At 38.6% G+C, this 27,747-nt stretch overlaps 1 long non-coding RNA gene across 1 annotated transcript; it reads left to right on the top strand.

Annotated features, from left to right (window-relative positions):
* The first annotated feature begins 959 nt into the window (after nucleotides 1-959).
* On the top strand, nucleotides 960-27,747 carry LOC102125886 (uncharacterized). Its single transcript, XR_006698604.1, has 3 exons — nucleotides 960-1,004; nucleotides 25,918-26,003; nucleotides 27,403-27,747. It is a non-coding gene; the product is annotated as an uncharacterized lncRNA (long non-coding RNA).

The following is a 27,747-nucleotide window of genomic DNA, read 5'->3' as shown; positions in this document are numbered from 1 at the left end:
GACTTTGGTTTGTGGGATTATACAAAGGACATCCCAACCCAAAGGAAAAAATATTTCCCCAAACTTTCATGGAGATTCACTGCTTTATTAAGACATTAACTTTTCCTGGAAGGCTCTGTTTAATTTAGAAAGAAGAAAAGAAAAAACCATGGTCGGGAAGAACCATTATATCATTACCAGACATTATAATGTGATGACTAGCCAACAGAATATAGGACACAGAACAGGTGGGTTCTTTTCTATTTTAAATATGAAATGTAATTTAGGTATAGTAAATTTTACCCTTTTAGTGTACAGTGTTGCAAGTGTTGACAAACATGTATAGTCATGTAACCACCACCACAATCAAGATAAGGAGCAGTTTTCATCACATCAAAAAAGTTTTACTTATATCAGGATAATATCAGATATTATCCATATCCCTTCTGGTTAAACCCTTCTCCAATCCCTAGCAACAACTGATCTGTTTTCTGTTCCCCTAGGGTTACCTTTTCCAGGCAATGTCATATATATGGGCTCATACAATATGTAACCCTTTTAATCTGTTTTTTTCACTTAGCATACATATTTGAAATCTATCCATGTTCTTTTGTGTTTTAATAGTTTGTCCCTTTTTTACTGCTGATTATTATGTCACTGTAGGGATGCACCAGAATTTATTTATTCATTCCCCAGTTAAGGGACTGCTAGGGAATGACTTCTGTCCCCTGCAGATTCACATGTTGAAACCGTAACTCCCAAAGTGATTGGATTTGGATAGGCCCTTTAGGAGGCAATAAAGGTTAAATGAGGTCATAAAGGTGGGGCCCTAACCCAATAAGGTTGGAGCCCTTATAAGAAGAGGAAGAGACATAAGGTCCCTCTCTCTGCAAGCATATAGACTAAGTAGGAGAGGTTACAGGAGCACACAGTGAAAAGGCAGCTCCCTGCAAGCCAGGAAAAGAGCCCTCGCCAGAAATCAAATTGACTGGCACCTTAATCTTGAACTTCCAGTCTCCAGAGCTGTAAGTAGTTAAATTTCTGTTGTTTAAGTCATCCAGTCTGTGGTATTTTGTTATAGCAACCCAAGCAGCCTAGTGGTCATAAGGAAAAATCTAGCTAGGATTCTAGTCACCACCGACTATGAGTTACTAGTAAGTAATAGTCACTTGATAACTTAGTCATGCCCTAAATGGAGTGGCCATGGTGGCTAGTCTCTGCCATTTAGTGAGCTAGATAAAGATCAGTGAGAATAACTGAGTGCCCACAGCTGGAACATAATGGAGAAAAATGGAGGAAAAGCCAGAATGAGAAAAGATGACTTACTTGACAGGCATCATAATAATGCTACTAACTGCTGCTTATTTTAATGGGTAGTTTTGCCTAAACCGATTCAGCAGTGTAAATACTTAATTCCTTCCTTCTACCAAGGGGGAGAAAAGAACTTAGTCTCTCTCAGAGGGACTTTCAGGGAGTCCTCCTTGGATAAAAGATGTTTAAGAAAGAGGCCATTTCCTGGAGTGTTTGTTAAAAAGCAAGTTCCAAGGCCCTACCTGCAGGGAAATGCAGAAGTCTGCAGTTTTTAAAAGTCAGATAATTCTGATGCAGATAGTCCTACAATTTGATTTTCAAAAACAGTTTTTCAGAAATGTTTGATGTTTTCATTGTACCACTTGTATACATTGAGCGAAATGCCACATTGTAATTATATCATGACTTAGATTCAGGTCCTACTTTCCAGAAAGATGCATAGTATCTATTCGTACATTTATATATTTATACATACAAATAGCATACAGACTGTGATAGTTTATTGCAGTATATTTATGTGGAGAAACCCAGACACATTGCTATTACTGAGACAAATGTATCTAAAGGTAGAGCATTGCCCTTCCGGGATCATGGGTTTCTGTGCTTAAAATCCTTCAGTGAAATCATAGATGTCAGGGCTGCTAAATGCACATCCTTTCACACCTTTTAGTGGGTTGAACCCTGAAAGGCGAGAGTTCCTGTGGGCGTCACCATAGGGTGTCAGAGGAAGACAGCTGTCCTTGGCTTCTGGTCAAGAATCTGCAATGAAAAATGAATGTTTCAGTACTTCTGAATAGTCTGCTTAATAATTTCGAAAGCAGAATGCACCTCTCCGATGCTCACTAAGCATTTTTGGCAAGTAATTGAAACACATTTATCTTCTCTGACATTACCTAATGGAGCTATCTGCTTTCCTGGAACATGCTGAAAGTGACTGGCTAAAATACGTGCATTTTGCACTCTACAATAAGGTTTGTATGTGTCCCACAGATGGAAGTAGCCCACCTTGGGCACCCAGCCTGAAAAGTGAAACTAATGAGTTCTCTAGTAGCTCTTCAGTAGGGTGTTCATTATTTTAACCTCTGAGATCTGAATAAGGTATCAGATCTTTTAGGGCTGGACTCTGGGCATTAAAAAAGTTTTAATTTAAGCCTATCAAAATATATTCCAGTTAAAAAAATATTTCATTTTAAATTGAGTGTGAAGGGAAACAGAAGTTAATTAAAAGGAATACTGTATGTGCTGTAACCATGTTTTAATTCCTGAACCCTGAAAAAGAAGTGATAGTAGAAAAATATGACTTACTGGAACATTTATATAAACAGCTTTAAAATTAGAATAAGAGTCTGTGATGATGATAATGATAATGATAATGAAGAATAAGAAGAAGAAAAAGAATTGATCACATTTTCTTGGTTCATAACATCTTAAGAAAGTCTCATTAGAAATACATGTTCTCCAAATAAAGAAAAAAAATTAAAAAGGTAGGGAACAGTTAAAGAAGGGCAGAATCCAGGACCTCTGCTTACATTTCATCAGCCCTCAAATTTATCCAAGAAATGGCACAAATCTTGGAAAGGAAAGGTGAAGCTGTGAGTTTTCATGGGTGCAGTCAAGTTTGTACAGGCTCCTTCTAACTACTTGAAGAGAGATAATTCTAGGGGACAGGCTGCTTTCATTGTAGGGGCATGTTCACTACTCTGATTAAAAAACTTGGCACGGCAAAGTTTCCAAAACCTGTCTTTACTAATTCATACCTCCCAGTTGAACACCCAACACTGTCAGCCAAGTTTTTCATTACAAGAAAGGTGATAAAATCAAATATTGTTAAGATGGGCTCTTCATATGAAAACCTATTTGGATTTGATTCAGTTTCACAGAATTTCTGTACATCTATTGAAAACTCTGAGTAATCAAGAGTTGCAGATGGATATAAATGTATCCATCATCCACTGTGAAAAGTGCAGCAAATACATGTTGTTTATGCTCTGGGATTCTTGTCTTTTAAGATGGGTTGCAAATATTACATGTTATGTTTTAGAGTTAGGGTTTCAGAGGAATCAGAGGAGACATAGTTAAAGCCAGTCAATATATTTTGAATTGTGACTGTTCTCATCCAAGAACAAAAAGGGGTTCCCTGGGGCAGTCTTTGAATCTCTTGTTTTCATTTTTGCTTAGAAAGTATTTATTTTCACTACTCGAAGAGAAAAAAAAAAGAGGATTTTTTATTTCTACCCCTTCCCAAAGCTTAGGCCACTGGCTGTCCTTTCCCCTATCAGAGTCCACTATTGGTCCAGCACACTCAAAATCTGTTAAAGTGACTATATGAAAACACAGAAAAATGGGTGGGATATAATAATAAGTTAAAGAAACTCAGGTTCTGGCTGGACATGGTAATTCATATCTGTAATTCCAGCACTTTGGGAGGCTGAGAAGGGAGGATTGCTTGAGCCCAGGAGTTCAAGACCAGCCTGGGCAACATTGAGAGACTCTGTCTCCATGAAGAAATTTGAAAAATTAGCCAGGCATTGGTGGTGCATGCCTGTAGTCTCAGCTACTCAGGAGGCAGAGGTGAAAAGATCGCTTGAGCTCAGGAATTTGAGGCTTTAGTGAGTGAGCTATGATTGTGCCACTGCACTGCCACTGCACTGCAGCCTGCATGATAGAGTGAGATCCTGCCAAAAAAAGAGAAAGAAAGCCAGGTTTAAAATTGGATTCATGAAATGATTATAATCATGTTGAAATTATCTATATATGCAGCTAAAACTTGAAGGAGACATGTGGAAAATGAAGCCAAATGATTTGTTGGAAAGTGAGATTTGAGATGAATAATTTTTATTCTAAATTTTTAATACTGTTATTATGTTGCTTGCAAAAAAAATAACATTCTTTTAAAAATCTGATTGACGCTTGGAGTTGCCAAGATGGCCAAATAGGAATAGCTCCGGTCTGCAGCTCCCAGCGTGATTGACACAGAAGACGGGTGATTTCTACATTTCCAACTGAGGTACCTGGTTCATTTCACTGGGACTGGTTGGACTGTGGGTGCAGCCCATGGAGGGCGAGCTGAAGCAGGGCGGGATGTTGCCTCACCAGAAAGTGCAAGGGATCAGGGGATTTCCCTTTCCTAGCCAAGGGAAGCCATGACAGACTATCTGGAAAAATGGGACACTCCCCACCCAAATACTGTGCTTTTCCCAAGGTCTTAGCAACCGGCAGACAAGTTGATTCTCTCCCGTGCCTGGCTCAGCAGGTCCCATGCCCATGGAGCCCTGCTCACTGCTAGTGCAGCAGTCTGAGGTTGATCTGCGAGGCAGCAGCCTGGCTGGGGAGGGACATCTGCCATTGCTGAGGCTTGAGAAGGTAAACAAAGTGGCCAGGAAGCTAGAACTGGGCAGAGCCCACCTCAGCTCAACAAGGCCTATTGCCTCTAGATGCCACCTCTGTGGGCAGGGCATAGCTGAACAAAAGGCAGCAGACAACTTCTGCAGACTTAAATGCCCCTGTCTGACAGCTCTGAAGAGAGCAGTGGTTCTCCCAGCATGGCCTTTGAGCTCTGAGAACAGACATACTGCCTCCTCAAGTGGGTCCCTCACCCCTGTGTAGCCTAACTGGGAGACACCCAGTAGGGGCCAACAGACACCTTATATAGGTGGCTGCCCCTCTGGGACAAAGCTTCCAGAGGAAGGATCAGGCAGCAATATTTGCTGTTCTGCAATATTTGCTGTTCTACAGCCTCTGCTGATGATACCCAGGCAAACAAGGTCTGGAGTGGAACTCCAGCAAATGTCAACAGACCTGCAGCTGAGGGACCTGACTGTTAGAAGGAAAACTAACAAACAGAAAGGAATAGCATCGACATCAACAAAAAGGTCATCTACACCAAAACCCCATCTGTAGCTCACCAACATCAAAGACCAAAGGTAGATAAAACCAAAAAGATGGGGAGAAACCAGAGCAGAAAAGCTGACAATTCTAAAAATAAGAGTGCCTCTTCTCCTCCAAAGGATCTCAACTCCTCGCCAGCAATGGAACAAAGCTGAATGGAGAATGAATTTGACAAGTTGACAGAAGCAGGCTTCAGAAGGTCGGTAATAACAAACTTCTCCAAGCTAAAGGAGGATGTTCGAACCCATTGCAAGGAAGCTAAAAACCTTGAAAAAAGATTAGATGAATGGCTAACTAGAATAAACAGTGTAGAAAAGACCTTAAATAACCTGATGGAGCTGAAAACCATGGCATTAGAACTTCGTGATGCATGCACAAGCTTCAATAGCTGATTCGATCAAGTGGAAGAAAGGGTATCAGTGATTGAAGATCAAATTAATGAAATGAAGCAAGAAGAGAGGTTAGAGAAAAAAGATAAAAAGAAACAAACAAAGCCTCCAAGAAATATGGGACTATGTGAAAAGACCTAATCTACATTTGATTGGTGTACCTGAAAGTGATAGGGAGAATGGAACCAAGTTGGAAAACACTCTTCAGGATACTATCCAGGAGAACTTCCCCAAACTAGCAAGGCAGGCCAACATTCAAATTCAGGAAATACAGAGAACATCACAAAGATACTCTCAAAATGAGCAACCACAAGACACATAATTGTCAGATTCACCAAGGTTGAAATAAAGGAAAAAGTGTTAAGGGCAGCCAGAGAGAAAGGTCGAGTTACCCACAAAGGGAAGCCCATCAGACTAACAGTGGATCTCTCGGCAGAAACCCTACAAGCCAGAAAAGAGTGGGGGCCAATGTTCAACATTCTGAAGGAAAATAATTTTCAACCCACAATTTCATATTCAGTCAAACTAAGCTTCATAAGCAAAGGAGAAATGAAATCTTTTACAGACAAGCAAATGCTGAGAGATTTTGTCACCACCAGGCCTGCCTTACAAGAGCTCCTGAAGAAAGCACTAAATGTGGAAAGAAACAACCAGTACCAGCCACTGCAAAAACATACCAAATTGTAAAGACCATTGATGCTATAAAGAAACAGTATAAATTAACAGACAAAATAACCAGTGAACATCATAATGACAGGATCAAATTCACACATAACAATATTAACCTTAAATGTAAATGGGCTAAATGCTCCAATTAAAAGACACAGACTGGCAAATTGGATAAAGAGTCAAGACCCATCAGTGTGCTGTATTCAGGAGACCCATCTTGCATGCAAAGATGCACATAGGCTCAAAATAAAGGGATGGAGGAAGATCTGCCAAGCAAATGGAAAGAAAAAAAAAAAGTAGGGATTGCAAGCCTAGTCTCTGATAAAACAGACTTTAAACCAACAAAATCAAAAAAGAAAAAGAAGCCCATTAGAGAATGGTAAAGGGATCAATTCAACAAGACAAGTTAACTATCCTAAATATATATGCACCCAATACAGGAGCACCCAGATTCATAAAGCAAGTCCTTAGAGACCTACAAAGAGACTTAGACTCCCACACAATAATAATGGGAGACTTTTTTTTTTTTTTTTTGAGATGGAGTCTCGCTCTGTCGCCCAGGCTGGAGTGCAGTGGTGCGATCTTGGCTCACTGCAAGCTTCGCCTCCTGGGTTCACGCTATTCTCCTGCCTCAGCCTCCAGAGTAGCTGGAACTACAGGCGCCCGCCACCACGCCCGGCTAATTTCCTTTTGTATTTTTAGTGGAGATGGCGTTTCACCGTGTTAGCCAGGATGGTCTCGATCTCCTGACCTCGTGATCCGCCTGCCTCGGCCTCCGAAAGTGCTGGGATTACAGGCTTCAGCCACCGCGCCTGGCCTAATGGGAGACTTTAATACCCCACTGTCAATATTAGACAGATCGATGAGACAGAAGGTTAACAAGGATATCCAGGACCTGAACTCAGCTCTGCACCAAGTGGACCTAATAAACATCTATGGAACTCTCCACCAAAAATCAACTGAATATACATTCTTTTCAGCACCACATAGCACTTATTCTAAAATTGATCACATAATTGGAAGTAAAGCAAATGTAAAAGAACAGAAATTACAGCAAACTGTCTCAGACCACAGTGCAATCAAATTAGAACTCAGGATTAAGAAACTCAATCAAAACCGCTCAACTACATGGAAACTGAACAACCTGCTCCTGAATGACTACTGGGTACATAATGAAATGAAGGCAGAAATAAAGATGTTCTTTGAAACCAATGAGAACAAAGACACAACGTACCAGAAACTCTGGGACACATTTAAAGCAGTGTGTAGAGGGAAATTTGTTAGCACTAAATGCCCACAAGAGAAAGCAGAAAAGATCTAAAATCAACACCCTAACATCACAATTAAAAGAACTAGAGAAGCAAGAACAAACAAATTCAAAAGCTAGCAGAAGGCAAGAAATAACTAAGATCAGAGCAGAACTGAAAGAGATAGAGACACAAAAAAATCCTTAAAAGAATCAATGAATCCAGGAGCTGGTTTTTTGAAAAGATCAATAAAATTGATAGACCACTAGCAAGACTAATAAAGAAGAAAAGAGAGAAGAATCAAATAGATGCAATAAAAGATGATTAAGGGTGATAAATGGTCACCATCAATCCCATAGAAATACAAACTACAATCAGAGAATACTATAAACACCTCTATGCAAATAAACTAGAAAATCTAGAAGAAATGGATAAATTCCTGGACACATACACTCTCCCAAGACTAAACCAGGAAGAAGTTGAATCTCTGAATAGACCAAGAATACATTCTGAAATTGAGGCAATAATTAATAGCCTACCAACCAAAAAAAGTCCAGGACCAGACGTATTCACAACCGAATTCTACCAGAGGTACAAAGAGGAGCTGGTACCATTCCTTCTGAAACTATTCCCATCAATAGAAAAACAGGGAATCCTCCCTAACTGATTTTATGAGGCCAACATCATCCTGATACAAAAGCTTGGCAGAGACACAACAAAAAAAGAGAATTTTAGATCAATATCCCTGAAGAACACTGATGAGAAAATCCTCAATAAAATACTGGCAAACCGAATCTAGCAGCACATCAAAAAGTTTATCCACCACGATCAAGTCAGATTCATCCTTGGGATGCAAGGCTGGTTCAACATACACAAATCAATAAATGTAATCTGTCACATAAACAGAACCAATGACAAAAACCACATGATTATCTCAACAGATGCAGAAAAGACCTTTGACAAAATTCAACAGCCCTTAATGCTAAAAACTCTCAATAAACTAGGTATTGATGGAACATATCTCAAAATAATAAGAGCTATTTATGACAAACCCACAGCCAATATCATACTGAGTGGGCAAAAGCTGGAAGCATTCCCTTTGAAAACTGACACAAGACAAGTATGCCCTCTCTCATGACTCCTATTCAACATATTGTTGGAAGTTCTGGCCAGGGCAATCAGGCAAGAGAAAGAAATAAAGCATATTCAATTAGGAAAAAGAGGAAGTCAAATTGTCCCTCTTTGCAGATGACATGATTGTATATTTAGAAAACCCCATTGTCTCAGCCCAAAATCTCCTGAAGCTGACAAGCAACTTCAGCAAAGTCTCAGGATACAAAATCAATGTGCAGAAATCACAAGCATTCCTATGCACTATTAACAGACAAACAGTCAAATCATGAGTGAACTCCTATTCACAATTGCTTCAAAGAGAATAAAATACCTGGGAATCCAACTTACAAGGGATGTGAAAGACCGCTCCAAGAAGAAGCACAAAACACTGCTCAATGAAATTAAAGAGGACACAAACAAATGTAAGACTATTTCATGCTCATGGATAGGAAGAATCAATATCGTGAAAATGGCCATACTGCCCAAGGTAATTTATAGATTCAATGCCATCTCCATCAAGCTACCAATTACTTTCTTCACAAAATTGGAAAAAAACTACTTTCAAGTTCATATGGAACCAAAAAAGGGCCCGCATTGCCAAGACAATCCTAAACAAAAAATACAAAGTTGGCGGCATCATGCCATCTGACTTCAAACTATACTACAAGGCTACAGTAACCAAAACAGCATGGTACTGGTACCAAAACAGATATATAGACCAATGGAATTGAATAGAGGCCTCAGAAATAATGTCACACATCTACAACCATCTGATCTTTGACAAACCTGACAGAAACAAGAAATGGGGAAAGGACTCCCTATTTAATAAATGGTGCTGGGAAAACTGGCTAGCCATATGTAGAAAGCTGAAACTGGATCCCTTACTTGTACCTTATACAAAAAATAATTCAAGATGGATTAAGGACTTAAATGTTAGACTGAAAGCCATAAAAACCCTGGAAGAAAACCTAGGCAATACCATTCAGGACATAGGCATGGGCAAGGATTTCATGACTCAGACACAAAAGCAATGGCAACAAAAGCCAAAATAGTCAAATGGTATCTAATTAAACTAAAGAGCTTCTACACAGCAAAAGAAACTGCCACCAGAGTGAACAGGCAACCTACAGAATGGGAGAAAATTTTTACAATGTACCCATCTGAGAAAGGTTTAATATTCAGAATCTACAAAGAACTTAAACAAATTGACAAGAAAAAAAACAAAAAAAACAAATGACCCCATCAAAAAGTGGGCAAAATATATGAACAGATACTTCTCAAAAGAAGACATCTATGCAGCCAACAGACACATGAAAAAATGCTCATCATAATTGGTCATCAGAGAAATGCAAATCAAAACCACGATGGGATACCATCTCACACCAGATAGAATGGCAATAATTAAAAAGTCAGGAAACAACAGATGCTGCAGAGGATGTGGAGAAATAGGAATGCTTTTACACTGTTGGTGGGAATGTAAATTGGTTCAACCATTGTGGAAGACAGTGTGGCAATTCCTCAAGGATCTAAAACTAGAATTACCATTTGACCCAGCAATCCCATTACTGGGTATATACCCAGAGGATTATAAATTATGCTACTCTAAAGATACATGCACACATATATTTATTGTGGCACTATTCACAATAGCAAAGACTTGGAACCAGCCCAAATGTCCATCAATGATAGCCTGGATTAAGAAAACGTGGCACATATACACCATGGAATATTATGCAGCCATAAAAAGAGGATGAGTTCATGTCCTTTGCAGGGACATGGATGAAGATGGAAACCATCATTCTCAGCAAACTATCACAAGGACAGAAAACCAAACACTGCATGTTCGCATGTTCTCACTCATAGGTGGGAACTGAACAATGGGATCACTTGGACACAGGGTGAGCAACATTACACACTGGGGCCTGTCAGGGGCTACGGGACTGGGGGAGGGATAGCATTAGGAGAAATACTTAATGTAAATGATGAGTTGATGGGTGCAGCAAACCAACATGGCACATGTATACATATGTTTCAAATCTGCACATGTGTGCACATGTACCCTAGAATTTAAAGTATAATAATAATAAAAAAACCTGATTGACTAGTACACTGAAAACTATAAAATGCTTGTGAAACAAAATAAAGAAGACACCATAAATGAAAAGATATTCAGTACTCATGGATTGAAAGATTAAATATGAAGATGTCAATACTATCCAAAGTGCTCTATAGATGCAATGCAATCCCTAGTCCAACAACAGTTATTGCAGAGACAGAAAAATCATCCTAGAATTCGTGTGGAATTTCAAAGGAGTCTGAATAGCCAAACCAATCTTGCAAAAGAAAACCAAAGTGGGAGTTCTCATACTTCCTGATTTTCAACCTTGCTACAAAGCACAGTAATCAAATCCATGAGGTACCAGCATAAAGACTGACATATAGACCAATGGAGTAGAATAGAGAGTTCAGAATCGATTTGTCTCATACAAGGTCAAACGATCTTTGACAAGGGTGCCAAGACCATTCAGTGGGGTAAAGGACCATCTTTTCAACCAATGCTGTTGAGAACACTGGATAACCACATGCAAAAGAATGAAGTTGGACCCTTACCTTTCATCATATTCAAAAATTAACTCGAAATGGATCAATAACCTAAACGTATAAGCTGAAAGCATAAAACTCTTAGAAGAAAACATGGGGAAAGGCTCCATGACATTGGATTTGGCAATGATTTATTGGCTATGACGTTAAAAGCACAGGCAATGAAAGAAAAAAATATTTAAGTTGGACTTCATCAAAATTAAAAGCTTGCATGCATCAAAGGACACTGTTAACAGAATGAAAAGACAACCCACAGAAGGGAAGAAAATATTGGCAAATCATGTATTTGATAACAGATCAATATCTAGAATATATAAAGAACTTCTACAACTCAACAACAACAAAACAAACAATTGATTAAAAGTTGCACTTGAGTAGATATTTCTTCAAGGAATATATATATATAAATGATCCATAAGCAGGTGAAAAGATGTTTAACCTCCCTAGTCGTTAGGAAAATGCAAATCAAACACAAAATGAAATACCATTTTACACCCACTCAAATGGCTATTATTAAAAAAATCACCCAGAAAATAACAAGTGTTGGTGAGGATGTGGCGAAACTGGAACCCTTGTGCATTGCTTCTGGGAATGTGAAATTGTACAGTAATTCTTCAAAAAATTAAAAACAGAATTACTACAAGACCCAGTAATTCCACTTCTGGATATACACTCAAAAGAAGTGAAAGTAGGGACTTGAACAGATATTTATACATTCATCTTCACAATAAGCATTTCAACAATAGTCAAAAGGTAGAAGTAACCCAAATGTTCATCAACAGATGAATGGATAAACAAATTGTGATATATACATATAATGAAATATTATTTAGCCTTAAAAAGGAAGAAAATTCTGACATGCTACAACATGAACGAAACTCGAAGACATGCTAAGTGAAATAAGTCAATCATAAAAGACGAATATTGTATGGGATTCCTCTTTGATATGAGGTTCCTAGAGGAGACAAAATCATAGAGGCAGAAAGTAGAATGATAGTTGCCAGGGGTTGGGGGAAGGAGGAAATGCAGAGTTTGTGTTGAGTACATATAGGATTTCAATGCGGAAGATTGAAAAGTTCTGAAAATGAATGGTGGTGATGATGATTGCACAACAATATAAATGTACTTAATGCCATACAACTGTACACTTAAAAATAGTTCAGGTGATAAATTTTAGGTTGAGTGTATTTCACTACAATAAAAAACAAATCTGATTAAATGCACATTCCTTTTTTGTCCTGTAAAACAAATCATATCAAAGTAAATACACATTCTAATTCTCTTATCCTAGGTAGTATATCCTGGAGTCCTCATTCCTGCCTTTCTCTATGTTCCCATTTCCCTTATCTCTGCTCTCAATAAGATTGTTGTAGATTAATTGCCCCAATCTGAGCCCTGCAGCATTTTCTTTTCTGACTACTTCAGTTGTCAGTTTCTATGCTGATGGATTCATCTTTGGATAACAAGTATTAAATAATTGTGTAATGTGTGCGGGGCACTGTGGTCAGTTCTGTGGACAATACGGTGGAATATGGGCCCAATGACTTGACGCTGTGCTCTGACAAGATAGGGTATTGGAAGATAGGGCACATGGGACACAGACAATACCTCCAAAGGAAAATAATGCTTGATAGACCCACAGTGAGTAATACAGATCAGAACTGCTTTGGGAACTTTGAGAGAGAACTGGGAGAGATGCGGTTGAAACAAGCTTTGGAGAATGGTAGGATTTGATTATGTGGAGATGGGAAGCATTGAACTCAGAGAAAATTTATCAGTTCTTTATGAACATGTGCAGACTTTGTTAACCTTAGCACCACTGAGATTTTGTACTGTAAGCTTTTTATTGTGGGCGCTTTCCTGTACATTTTAGGATGCTTAGCATCTTCCCTGGCCTCTACACACTAGATACCAGTAATTCCCTCCTTCACCCCAGTTGTAACAATCAAAAATATCTCCAAACACTTCAGATCTTTCCTGGAGGGCAAAAAAAAGCTCCCCCTGCCACCCCAAATTTGAAAACCGCTGCTATATAGAACCGGTGTCAGGGAAACATCAGTTTGAAAAGGGCAGAAAGTCCATTCCTGAGAGTGTCTTTCAAAATCTGTGTATTCCAAGTGCTCGTTTTGGCACCTGTTATGTATGGATAGTTTTTAAGTCTTTTGTTCATTACTGTTTAAACGGTGCTATACACAGGCTGATCCTACCTTTAAAAGAGCCTAGAAGTAGAAGGATCATTTAGGAAGGTTTTTTAATAATTCAGAAAATAGATATAAAGACCTAAACTGAGGTTGTGATACTTGGGATAGAAAGGGGATGGGTGGATGAATTTGTGTGAAGGAAGGACAAACAGAACTTGGGGGCAGGAGGCAATACATCTGGGCAAGTTGAGTAGAAGAAAAGAGAGGCCCGGGTCTTCTTGAGAAGAAGATAAATCAGTGTAGATGTAAACTTAAGTCTCTTGATAACTGAGGGTTGAATGTGAACAACTTATTGTGAACAAATGATTAATTATTTCAAATCATGAAAATAACTTCTAGTCAAGTTGAATGTGGAATCATCTATAGGTAAAGGAGGTAGGAAAATTTAGACTTCATTTAGTCTTTTTTTTTTTTTTTTTTTTTGAGACAGAGTTTCACTCTTGTTGCCCAGGCTAGAGTGCAATGGCATGATCTCGGCTCACTGAAACCTCTGCCTCCTGGGTTCAAGCAATTCTCCTGCCTCAGCCTCCCGAGTAGCTGGGATTACAGGCACCTGCCACCATGCCTGGCTAATTTTTGTATTTTTAGTAGAGACGGGGTTTTACCGTGTTGGCTAGGCTCATCTTGAACTCCTGACTTCAAGTATCTGCCCTCCTTGGCATCCCAAACTGCTGGGATTACAGTTGTGAGCCACCACACCTGGCTTAGATTTTATTTAGTCTTCTCTCAGAAAGAAAAGATTGTAAGAAGGAGAAAAGCACTGCAAAATCTTTTTTTCTCTGTAATATCTATTTGAGATGTAAAGATGAATAATCTCTGATTTGGGATTCGGAAATCTGCGTTTGGAACTCAGCGTGTCCCTTCAAAAGCTCTCAGAGAATTAAAAACTTTGTGCTTTTAAAAATTCTAAACCATTTCTCCATTTTCACAGAGGAAATACAGACAAAGCAAGGGCAAAATTTCAGCATGAGGGCCTCCCCCTGGCTCACAGCCTTGGCTGTTGCTAAGCTGGTGAGCATCATATTGTCATTTGAGAAAGCCAGCTGCATAGCTAGATAGAGTGAGCCTGCCTCTTCAATTCCAAGACTGTAATTATGCTAAAATGGGATCTTGCAGCAGTGAATATAAAGAGAAGCCTTGGAATATATCTCCTACACTAAACAACTTTATGGTTGAAAGGAAGCAATTACTAAGAACAAGACGAGACTAAGTAAAAACAGCATAACTTTCCAACTTGGGTATTGACAGTATTGTGCTGACCTCAAACAGTCTTTGCTTCCTCGCTGCAACCCACCGAAAGCCATAATAAGTCCAGCTTGCTAGCCTGATTTTTAGATCAAGTGGAAATAATTTTAAAAAATGAAACTCCCCTCCCCTCACTCAATTTAAAGCAACTTTCTAAATGGACTTAATAATAACAGTAATCCTACCGAAGTTTTTGTATTAGTTATCCTTGTCACCAAGACTTAGAAAGATATTAGGTATTCACGTAAGCCCTTCTCTACTCAATGAATCAGCTCTACCTTCCTAAGTTATCACCATCCAGTTGCAAGTAGAGCTGTCTGCGGATAGGACAGATATGAAAACAGTAGAAAAGGAGGATTCTTAATTCTTTTACTTCATGACTGAAGGTAGCAGAAAAAGGAAATTGGGTATAGAACAAGATTATGTATAAGACGGAAAACTGAAAATTAGATCCACCTACAATAGCGCACCCAACCACCTCCTCATTCTGACTTTGCAGTCTGTAATTGAACAGGTTCATCCTGACCCTCTATCTGCAAAGTATATTATAAGGCTATGTGAAAACAGGTGGTGTTTGAGAACAAGCACACTCAGGCCAGGTCTGCACAAGTTAATTAGATCACTTAGCTCTCTTGATAATTCTAGAACCCAAAATATCAACTTTTACCTAAATTATACAGATGGTCATGCTTGGGGACATTTATCACTTACTCTTCTGGAGGTCTTACCCAAAGCATAAGACAATAGGAAGAAATAGGATAGGAGATATTGAGAGGAAATAATAAAAAATGTCATGATCTTTAAATGATATGATTGCCTTTCTAGAAAATTTAAGACAAAGAAAAACAATGAGGTCTAATGAGAGATATCAGTAAAAAAGTCAGGAATGACTATAAACGTACCAAAATCAATAGGTTTCTTACACATCAGCAATAATGTTATAAAATATGATGTGTAAATGAGAAGAATTCTTTAATTAAATCAAGATATTTGCATCCAATGTAACTACACTACAGTCATTACAAAGATGGTGTACATCTCTATAACATGACATGGAAAGAGATCTAAAACGTTTGGTAAAAGGAAATAGCAAAGTCCAAACAGTGTGTAAAGTATCAAAGTAAATGAAATTATATATGTAAACGTGTATGTGCATATGAGTGTGTGTATGTGTTTATACACTTATGTGCCACATAATATGTTTGGTCAGCAATGAACCACATATACAACGGTGATCCAAAAATATTATAATGGAGCTGAAAAATTCCTATTGGCTAGTAATGCAGTAGCCATGGTAGTGTCTTCGCACAAAGCATTGCTCATCTGTTTGTGGTGGTGCTGGTGTAAACTAACCTACTGCACTATGAATCATATAAAAAGTATAGCAATACAATTATGTACGTTATAATACTTGAAAATGATAATAAACAACTGTTACTGGTTTATGTGTTTACCATATTATACTTTTTATCATTATTTTGGAGTATACTCCTTCTACTTATATATATTAAAAGTTTAACTGCAGGCAGGACGCAGTGGCTCATGCCTGTAATCCCAGCACTTTGGGAGGCCAAGGCAGGTGGATCACTTGAGGTCAAGAGTTCGAGAGCCAGCCTGGCTAACATGGTTAAACTCCGTCTCTACTAAAAATACAAAAATTAGCTGAGCATGGTGGCACGCACCTGTAATCCCAGTTACTCAGGAGGCTGAGGCAGGAGAATCACTTGTACCTAGAAGGTGGAGGTTGCAGTGAGCCAAGATCATGCCACTGCACTCCAGCCTGGGCACTAGAGAGACTCCAGCTCAAAAAAAAGAAAAAAAAATTGACTGTAAAATAGCCTCAGACAGGTCCTTTAGAAGGTAGCCCAAAAGAAGGCATTGTTGTCACAGGAGATGACAACTCTATGTGTGTTATTGCCTCTGAAGACCTTCCAGTGGGACAAGATGTGGAGGAGGAAAACAGTGATATTGATGATCCTGACCCTGCTTAGGCCTAGGCTGATATGTATATTTGTGTCTTAGTTTTTAACAAAAGCTTAAAAAGTAAAAAAAAAAAAAAAAAAAAGGAAAAAGCTTATAAAATAAGGATAGAAAGAAAATATTTTTGTACAGCTGTCCAATGCTTTTGTGTGCATGTGTGGGTTATTTTATTTTATTTTTTAGAGACGGGGTTTTACTATGTTTCCCAGGCTGGTCTAGAACTCCCGGGCTCAAGCAATCCTCCCGCCTCAGCTTCCCAAAGTGCTGGGATTACAGGCCTGAGCCACCATGTCCAGCAGTGTTTTAAGCTAAGTGTTACTACAAAAGAGTCAAAAAGTTTACAAATTTAAAAATTTATAAAGTAAAAATGTTACAGTAAACTCAGGCTAATTTATTATTAAAGCAAGAACAAATTTTAAAATAAATTGAGTGCAGCCTAAGCATACAGCGTTTGTAAAGTCTGCAGTAGCACACAGTAATGTCCTAGGCCTTCACAATCACTTGCCACTCACTCGCTGACTTACCCAGAGCAACTTCTCGTCCTGTAAGCTCCATTCATGGTAAGTGCCTTACACAAGTGCACCATTTAAAAAAAATCTTTTATGCGGTATTTTAATTGTATCTTTTCTGTGTTTAAATACACAAATACTTTATGTTTATGTTTACTATGTTTAAATACACAAATTGTGGCACCACTATGATACAACTGCCTACAGTATTCAGCACAGTAACATGCTGTACAGGTTTGTAGCCTGGGAACAATAGACTATATATACAGCTATATACAGCCTAGGAGAATTAGATTTTATATATATGTAGTCTAGGTGTGTAGTAGGCTATACCATCTCGGTTTGTGTAAGTATACTCCATTATGTTCACACAATGATGAAATTGCTTACTTTCTCAGAATGAAGAATATATTCCTTCAGCAGGGATACATTCATTTCTCAGAACTATCCCTGTTGTTAAGTGACACATGACTGGATATAAAGTATACATAATATATACATATATGCTGGAAAAGAATCTGGAAGAACATAACCCATCCCTTTAAAGTGGTTTTCTTATGGGTGGGGAAGAGCTGGAATTATGGCTTTCTCTTTCTCTAGTCTATATTTCTCTAATATTTTTACATGACAATTATGTATTATATTTGAAATCCAAGGAAGAGGCTAAGTGCAGTGGCTCACGTTTGTAATCCCAACACTTTGCGAGGTCAAGGCAGGAGGACTGCTTGAGCCCAGGAATTCAAGACCAGCCTGGGTGACATAGGGAGTCCTGGTGTCTTTAAAAAAAAAATTATCCAGACAAGGTGATGCGTGCCTGTGGTCCCAGCTACTCAGGAGGATGAGGCCGGAGAATCGCTTGAGCCTGGGAGATGGAGGCTGCAGTGAGGTGTGATAGCGCCACTGCACTCCAGCCTGGGTGACAGAGCTAGACTCTGTCTCAAAACAAACACACAAAAAGCCAAAGAAAGCAACGAATATTAAAAATATAAAAAAGAAAAATTAAATGTTAAGAATCTTCTTGAGCTCTCCTTTTATAGAGAATTTAAAAGCTCACCTCCTTAAGACTGAAATTGAAAATGAATAGCTACAAAAATGGGAATAGAATGTTCTAAGCTTTGGGTCAGTAAGAAAAGTAACTATGTGCTAATATTGTTAAATCAAAACATATTTTAAAAGATAGACCCAGCATTGGAAATTTCCTATTTTCTCTAGTGTTTAAATCAACCTCTTTAAATATTATATATTTTTCTGATTATGTCAGTAATTCACGTTTATTCCAAGGATTTAGAAAATATCAAAAAGAACAAAGAAGGAAACAGAAATGACCTATAATCATGTTCTTCAGAGATAACCAAAATTAATATTAATATTTTTGTGATACATATTTCCCGTTAGTCTTTTAATTAACACATAGGTATATTTTTTAAAAAGGGATTATAACTATTTTCATCTGACAACACATAATGAAGGTGTCCCACTGCCATTCTTTGGAATAGCATTGAATATTACCATTACTTCTTATTTTTGTTATAATTATCACTATAATCCATACATTTATGTTAAAATTGTTAGTTAAAAAAATTAGATACAGGCTGGGTGCGGTGGCTCATGCCTGTAATCCTAGCACTTTGGGAGACCGAAGTGGGCAGATTGCCTGAGCTCAGGAGTTTGAGACCAGCCTGGGCAACACGGTGAAACCCCGTCTCTACTAAAATACAAAAAATTAGCTAGGCGTGGCAGCGTGCGCCTGTAGTTCCAGCTACTCAGGACGCTGAGACAGGACAATCGCTTGAACCCGGGAAGCGGAGGTTGCAGTGAGCCAAGATCACGCCACTGCACTCCAGCCTGGGTGACAGAGCGAGACTCCGCCTCAAAAACAAACAAACTAAAAAGATACATGAGTCAAAGGACCTTTTCTGAGTTATTTACAGCTATGTCCCCAGTGCAGGGAACAGAGACTGATTCTTAGTAGAGAATAAACATTAATGAATGAATTTCATTTCCCCACGCCAGGAGGGCTTAAGCCTTAGTATGTATAAGCATTATCAGGAGAACTTGTTAATGCACAATTCCAAGATCTCAGCCCCAGAGATATTGATTCAGATGTCTTTGGTGGGGCCAGAGTGATCCTGATGCTGAGACCAACCTTTGGGAAACACTGCCTTACGCTAAATACATAGAATAATCACTGAATCTTTAAAAGCATCAAGGTTTTGAAGACCTCTGATTTATATTGTTAATTTACCTTCCTGAAAAGTTTTGCCAACTTACTGCTTTAAAGCAACCTCCTTCTACCTTGTGACATGTAAAACTGCCTATTTCATGGTCTTTCATCAACACTGTGTATTACTGATTTAAAAAAATTATGACCAATTTGATAGGAACAAGGAAGAAAAAATAAATAGCTTCTCATTAAAGATACAGAAAGTCATAAAAGAAAGTCACAATCATCTAAATTCACACCATCTGGAATGAGTTACCTTATTGACCTCTTGGCATGATTCTTTCTAGCCTTTTTTGTTTTTTCTGCTTTATTGAGATATAGTTGACAAATACAAATTGTATATATTCAAGGTGTACGAAGTGATGATTAGATATACATATACACTGTGAAATGATTGCCACAACTAAGCTGATTAACATATCTGCCACCTCACATAGTTACCTTTTTTTGTGGTAAAAATACTTAAGATTCACTCAGTAAATTTCAAGTACACAATACATTACCTATAGTCCATGCTATACATTAGGTCCCCAGAAATTATTCATCTTATAACTGTAAGTTTGTACCCTTTGACCAACATCTATTTTTCCACCCCCTCAATTTTTGCTTTTTAAATAAAACAATCATTATTGTTGTTTTAAAAATGGTACTTGCTTATTATAGAGAATGTGTATAATGAAAAAGAACAAATATGAAGATTAAAAACAGCCCAGATTGCACCATGTAGACATAATTAGACTTAATATAAGAAATGACTTTAGACATCTTTCTTTTTCCTTTATTTACTTTTTTAATTTTAATTTTTTAAAATTTTAGGTTCAGGGGTACATGTGCAGGTTTGTTATACAGGTAAATTGTGTGTTGTGGAGCTTTTGTGTACAGATTATTTTGTCACCCAGGTAATAAGCATAGTTCCTGATAGGTAGTTTTTCCATCTCTCCCTCCTCCCACCCTACACCCTCAAGTAGGCCCCGGTATCTGTTGTTCCCTTCTTTGTGTCCATGTGTATTCAATGTTTAACTCCCACTTATAAGTGAGAACATGTGATACTCTGTTCCTGTGTTAGTTCACTTAGGATAGTGACCTCCAGTTCCATCCATGTTGCTGCAAAGGACATGATCTCCTTTATTTTTTTAATAACTGTGTAGTATGTGTATGCACCACATTTTAATTATCCAGTCTATCACTGATGGTCATTTAGGTTGATTCCATGTTTTCCCTGTTGTGAATAGTGTTGCAATAAACATATACATGCACATGTCTTTATGGTATAATAGAACTATTTATATTCCTTTGAGTGTTGTATTAGTCTGTTTTCATGCTGTTGATAAAGACATACCTGAGACTAGGAAGAAAAAGAGTTTTAATTGGACTTACTCTTCCACATGGCTGGGGAGGCCTCAGAATCATGGTGGGAGGTGAAAGGCACTTCTTACATGGTGGCAGCAAGAGAAAATGAGGAAGAAGCAAAAGCAGAAACCTCTGTTAAACCCATCAGCTCTTGTGAGACTTATTCACAATCATGAGAATAGCATGGGGAAGACCAGCCTCCGTGATTCAGTTGCCTCCCCCTGGGTCCCTCCCACCACATGTGGGAATTCTGGGAGATGTAATTCAAGTTGATATTTGGGTGGGGACACAGCCAAACCATATCAGGTATATAGCTATTAATGAGATTGCTGGATCAAATGGTAATTCTGTTTTAAGTTCTTTGAGAAATCATCACACTTCTTGCCACAATGGCTGAACTGATTTACATCTCCATCAGCATGTATAAGTGTTCTCTTTTCTCTGCAACCTCTGCAGCATCTGTTATTTTTTGACTTTTTAATAATAGCCATTCTAACTAGTGCGAGATGGTATCCTTGTGGGTTTGATTTGTATTTCTCTAATGATTGGTAATGTTGAGCATCTTCTCATATGCCCTTTGGCTGCATGTATGCCTTCTTTTGAAAAGTGTCTGGTCATATCCTTTGTCCACTTTTTAATGGGATTGTTTGTTTTTTCCTGCTAATTTGTTCAAGTTCCTTATAGATTCTGGATATTAGACCTTTGTCAGATACATAGTTTGCAAATATTTTCTTCCATTCTGTAGGTTGTTTACTCTGCTGATAGTTGCTCTTTAGTTTAATTATGTCCCATTTGTCAATTTTTGTTTTTGTTTCAATTGCTTTTGGCATCTTCATCACGAAATCTTTGCTGGGGTCTATGTCCAGAATGGTATTTCCTAGGTTGTTGCCCAAAGTTTTTATAGTTTTAGGTTTTGCATTTAAATCTTTAATCCATCTTGAGTTGATTTTTGTATGCAGTGTAAGAAAGGGTTCCAGTTTCAACCTTCTGCATATGGCTAGCCAGTTATCCCAGCATGATTTATTGAATAAGAAGTCCTTTCCCCATTGCTTGTTTTTGTTGACTTTGTCGAATATCAGATGATTGTAGGTGTGTGACATAATTTCTGGCCTCTCTATTCTGTTCCATTGGTTTATGTGTCTATTTTTGTACCAGTACTATGCTGTTTTGGTTACTGTAGCCTTGTAGTATAGTTTGAAACTAGGTAGTGAAATGCCACTGGCTTTTTTTTTTTCTTTTTTTTTTTCTTAGGATTGCCTTGGCTATTCAGGCTCTTTTTGGGTTCAACATGAATTTTACTGATTTGCATATGTCAAAACCTGGCATTCCAGGTATAAAGCCTACTTGATCATGGTGGAGTAGCTTTCTGATGTGCTGCTAGATTCATTTTTGCAGTATTTTGTTGAGGATTTTTGCATCTATGTTCATCAAGGATTTTTGCCTGATGGTTTTGTATGTGTCTGTGTGTCTCTGCCAGGTTTTGGTATCAGTATGATGCTGGTCCCATAGGATGAGTTAGGGAAAATTTCCTCCTCTTCATGTTTTGGGAACAGTTTTAGAAGGAATGATACTAGCTCTTCATTGTATATCTGATAGAATTTGGCAGTGATTCTGTCTAGTCTTGGGTTTTTATGTTGGTAGGCTTTTTGTTTTTACTGATTCAATTTTAGAACTCGTTATTGTTCTGTTCAGGGATTCAATTTCTTCCTGGTTCAATCTTGGCATATTTCCAGGAACTTATCAATTTCTTCTAGATTTTCTAGTTTGTAGGCATAGAGGTGTTCATAGTAGTCTCTCAGGATTCTTTTGTATTTCTGTTGGGTCAGTAGTAATGTCCCATTGTCATTTCTCCTTGTGTTTATTTGGCCCTTCTCTTTTGTTTCGTTTGTTAGTCTAGCTAGCAATCTATCAGTCTTATTTATTCTTTCAAAGACTCCAACTCCTGGTTTACTTATCTTTTGCATGGGTTTTCCACATCTCAATTCCCTTCAGTTCTGCTTTGATTTTGGTTATTTCTTGTCTTTTAGCTTTGGGGTTGCTTTGCTGTGGCTTCTCTAGTTCTTTTAGTTGTGATATTAGGTTGATAATATGAGATCTTTCTAACTTTTTGATGTGGGCATTTAGTGCTATAAATTTCCCTCTTAACACTGCTTTAGCTGTGTCCAAGACATTCTGATATGCTGTATGTTTGTTCTCATTAGTTTCATAGAACTTCTTAATTTCTGCCTTAATTTCATTATTTACTCAAAAGTAATTCAGGAGCAGGTTGCATAATTTCCTTGTAATTGCATGTTTTTGAGTAATTTTTTAAAGTCTTGATTTCTATTTTTATTATGCTGTTGTCCGAGAGCATGTTTGGTATGATTTTGGTTCTTTTGCATTTGCTGAGGATTGTTTTATGTCCAATTGTTGGTCGATTTTAGAGTATGTGGCATATGGCAAAGAGAAGAATGTATATTCTATTGTTTTGGGATGGAGAGTTCTGTAGATGTCTGTTTGGCCCATCTGGTCAACTGTCAAGCTCAGGTCCTGAATATCTTTGTTAGTTTTCTGTCTTGATGATCCGTCTAATACTGTCAGTGGGGTGTTGACGTCTCTATTTATTGTGTGGGTGGGTTCTAAGTCTCTTCATAGGTCTCTAAGAACTCGCTTTATGAATCTGGGTGATCCTGTGTTGGTATTTAGGATAATTAGGACTTCTTGTTGAATTGAACCTTTTACCATTATGTAATGCCCTTCTTTGTCTTTTTTGACCATTATTGTGATGTCCTTCTTGTCTTTTTGACCATTGTTGGTTTAATGTCTGTTTTGTCTGAAATTATAACAGAAACCTCTGCTTTTTTTTTCTGTTTTCTTTGTGCTTGGTAATTTTTTCTCCATTCCTTTATTTTGAGGCTATGGGTGTCATTGCATATGAGATGGGTCTCTTGAAGACAGCATATAGTTGGGTTGTGCTTCTTTATCCAACTTGCCACTCAGTGCCTTTAAATTGGGGCATTTAGCCTGTTTACTTTCAAGATTAATATTGACATGTGCAGATTTGATCCCATCATCATGTTGGTAGCTGGTTGTTATGCAGACTTAATTGTGTGGCTGCTTTGTAGTGTCAATGGTCTATGTACTTAAGTGTATTTTTGTGGTAGCCAGTAATGGTCTTTCCTTTTGACATTTAGCACTCCCTTAAGGACCTCTTGTAAAATAGGTCTAATGGTAATTAATTCCCCTAGCATTTGCTTGTCTGAAAAGGATTTTATTTCTCTTTTGCATATGAAGCTTAGTTTGGCTGGATGTGAAATTCTTGGTTGGAATTTCTTTTCTTTATGAATATCAAATATAGCCCCCCAATCTCTTCTGGCTTGTAGCATTTCTGCTGAAAGGTCTGTTTTTAGCTTGATGGGGTTCCCTTTGTAGGTGTCCTGACCCTTCTCTCTAGCGGCCTTTAACATTTTGTCTTTAATTTTGACCTTGGAGAATCTGATGACTATGTGTCTTGTGGATGATCATCTTGTATAGTATCTTGCAGGGGTTCTCCGCATTTCCTGAATTTGAATGTTGGCCTCTCTGGTGTGTTTGGGGACATTCTCATGGATGATATTCTCAACTGTGTTTTCCAAGTTGCCTACTTTCTCTTCCTCTCTTTCAGGGATGCCAATGAGTCGTACATTTGTTCTCTTTACATAATCCTATATTTTTCAGAGATTTTCTTCATTCTTCTTTATTACTTTTTGTTTATTTTTGTCTGACTGATTTATCACAGAGAACTAGTCTTTGAGCTCTAAGATTCTTTCCTCAGTTTCATTGTTTCTGCTGTTAATACTTGTGATTGCATTATGACATTCTTGAGGTGAGTTTTTCAGTTCTTTCAGATCTGTTTGGTTCTTTCTCAAAATGGCCATTTCATCTTTACTCTCCTGTGTCATTTTATTGTGTTCCTTAGATTTTTTTGGACTGGGTTTTGACTTTCTCCTGAATGTCAATGATCTTCATTCCTATCCATAATCTGAATAATATTTCTGTCATTTCAGTCATTTCAGATTGGTTAAGAACAGGGGGACTAGTGTGATTATTTGGAGGTAAGAAAACACTCTGACTCTTTGAGTTGCCAGAGTTCTTGAGCTGGTTCTTTCTCATCTGTGTAGGCTGGGCTGGTAATCCTTCACTGTTTGAAGTTGCTGTCCTTTGAATGGCTTTTTCTTTTTATCTTCTTTGATGCCCTTGGGGGTTTGATTGTGGTAAAAGGTGGGTTCAGTCAACTGAGTTCATTTCTGGAAGATTTTAGGGAACCAGGGCCCAGGTCAGCACTCCTGGTCTGCATACTCTAGTTTTGTGGGGCTGGTACCAGGTCCCTGCCTTTGTTCTCCGGCCCTTTGAAATCAGAAACCTGTTGCACAGGAGGAGCCAAGGTGTTCTTGGTCTACTGGCCACAATACTCCAATGAGTCGTACCAGCCAAAGTGCTTCATAGGGGGTGCCAGCAGCCATGGCAGCATGGCAGATGCATGTCCCTAGACATATTTATATGCATGTCTACAGATGGATGAATAAAAGATAGACAAATAGATGGCTGACTGGCTTGTTGGAGAACAAGAGTGGGATACTTTTGTGAAAGTTGTCAGAATAAAAATAGTCACTTGTGTTTTAAAAAAAAAAAAAAAACTCTGACAAATAGAGCCAAGGAAGGCCATGAAGAGAAGGGTTCACATGCATAAATACTTGGTGACAAAAACTACCACAAAAGACTGCAAAAAACACAACCTTGCACAAAGGCTATCACAACCTTACACAAAAAATACTTCTGTGAGAATATCTGCCCCCAACTGCCTGTCCAAACTTGGACTAGTGTCACCCTTGTTATTGATCCTTGTAACCCAAGGAAAATTATCTTAAAACAATTATGTAATCCTCCTCGTTTTTCATTTAAAAGCCTTTGTCTTTCTTTACCCCCTTGAATATGCATATAGTTTACTATGGCACACACATTGCAATGCTATATTCCTGAATATGTATAGTTTTCTTTTAGAGACTCTGTCTCTGTTTGTTATTTAGGTTGACACTTTTATAAAAGTGGAAACATACTACAGATAATCATGGGTATGCTATCTTGTATGTTACCTGGGCTCTACTCTGTATTCTGGGATTTTGTTAATTGTTCTATATCAGGGTTCATACTTCCCATTGGAGTGTGTATTCTGTTCTTTTCATTGGTTCTTAGGTTGGGTTATCTCAGAAGCAGAAACCAAGACAAGAAAGTTAGTGGAAGCAGTTTATTTGGGAGAACGTCCCAGGAAGCACTGGTAGGTGAATGGAAAAGTGAGGAAGGGAAGGGAAGAAAGCCAGTAAAGGGTGTGCCAGTAAAAGGTGACTTTTGTGGGCCGTAGGAGCAGCTCAGTCCCACCAGGGAACTCTGGGAGGCAGTGCAGAACACATATCAGAGTTACTGCAATTGACAGTGGAGAAATTGGATATTTATCCCACCTGATGTCAGTCATTGCTTGAGCATTGCTGGGAGGAGCATTAACTTCCCAGCACTTTCTGCCTGCCCCTTGAGAGGCCAAATGGGCTTTGCTGATCAAAAGAACACTCAGAGGCTGGGCGTGGCAGCTCACGCCTGTAATCCCAGCACTTTGAGAGACCAAGGCAGGCAGATCACTCGAGGTCAGGAGTTCAAGACCAGCCTGGCCAACATGGTAAAACCCAGTACCTACTAAAAATACAAAAAATTAGCTGGATGTAGTGGTACATGCCTGTAGTCCCAACTACTTGGGAGACTGACGCAGGAGAATTGCTTGAATCTGGGAGGTGGAGGTTGCAGTGAACTGAGATCATGCCACCTGCACTCCAGCCTGGCTGACAGAGCAAGACTCTGTCTCCAAAACAAACAAACAAAAGAAACAGAAAACCCTCAGCTGTAGGTGGTTGCAGTTGGAAGCTCAAAAACCAGATACAGAAATTGTGAATGCTGAGGGGGGTGGGCAGGGCCCCAACAGTGTTGGTATTACTCGGGGATTTTGGATTGTTTTCCCAGTTCAGCCTGGAACCCTAGAGCCTTGCATACTTTTCAGAGCATCAGAGCCATTGCTCACTTCTCTATTTATCCGTTTTCCTCCAGCATTCATTTCCATCATTTCTCAGTCAGAAGATGAGAGAGATACACATATGCACTTAGTATATATATTCTGTCTTGATTTGGAGGTTTTGGTAAGTATACTCAAGATTTTGTTGACTGTCTTGTACGGTTTCTGGGGGCAGCAGTAAAGGTAGGAGTTGAGCCTTCCTGTGTATCTGGCTTCTCCATTCTCTCTAGAAGTTGGTGTTCCCCCCAAGCCCTTCCTGCCAGTCACCTCTCATAGTTTTTAAAGTTATCATATAATGATTTAAAAATGTGTCCACAAATTCTTTGACATTCTTCCTCCAAAGGGCAGAGGCTAATTCCCCTCCTCCTGAGTGTGGGCTGGACCTGATGATTCTCTTCTTTTTAATTAATTAAATTATTTATAGAGATGAGGTCTCGCTATGTTGGCCAGGTTGGTCTTGAACTCCCAGCCTCAAACAATCCTCCTGTCTCGGCCTTCCGAAGTGCTAGGATTACAGGTGTGAGCCACCATACCTGGCCTTGATGATTCTCTTCTAATGAATAAAATACAGTGTAAGTAAGGGTATGTGACCAGCAGATCAAAAGCATCCCGATTCCGCCCAGCTTGAAATCTTGGATCACTGACTCTGAGGGAAGCCAGCTACCCTATTGTGAAGCTACTCACCAACTCTGCAGTGAGATCCACAAGATGATTCTGTGAGCAGTCATGAGGAATGAAAGCCTCTGGATAATAGCCGCACGACAGAGTTAGGAAGAAGATCCTCTAGCACCTGTCAAATCTCTAGACGGTAAAACCTGAGCCAGAATCACCCAGCTAAGCTTCTCCCAGATTCCTGGCTCACAAAAGCTGTGAAAAGAAATGTTTGTTCTTTTAAGCCATTGAGTTTTGAGGTAATTTGTTAAGTGGCAGTAGATAACTATTAATAATAAAATTGTATTGGATTTTTC

This window comes from Macaca fascicularis, chromosome 6 (assembly GCF_037993035.2).
Source record: "Macaca fascicularis isolate 582-1 chromosome 6, T2T-MFA8v1.1".
NCBI classification, from domain to species: Eukaryota; Metazoa; Chordata; class Mammalia; order Primates; family Cercopithecidae; genus Macaca; species Macaca fascicularis.
Note: the sequence above shows the minus strand (reverse complement) of the source record. Positions and strands in the feature narration are given on the sequence as shown.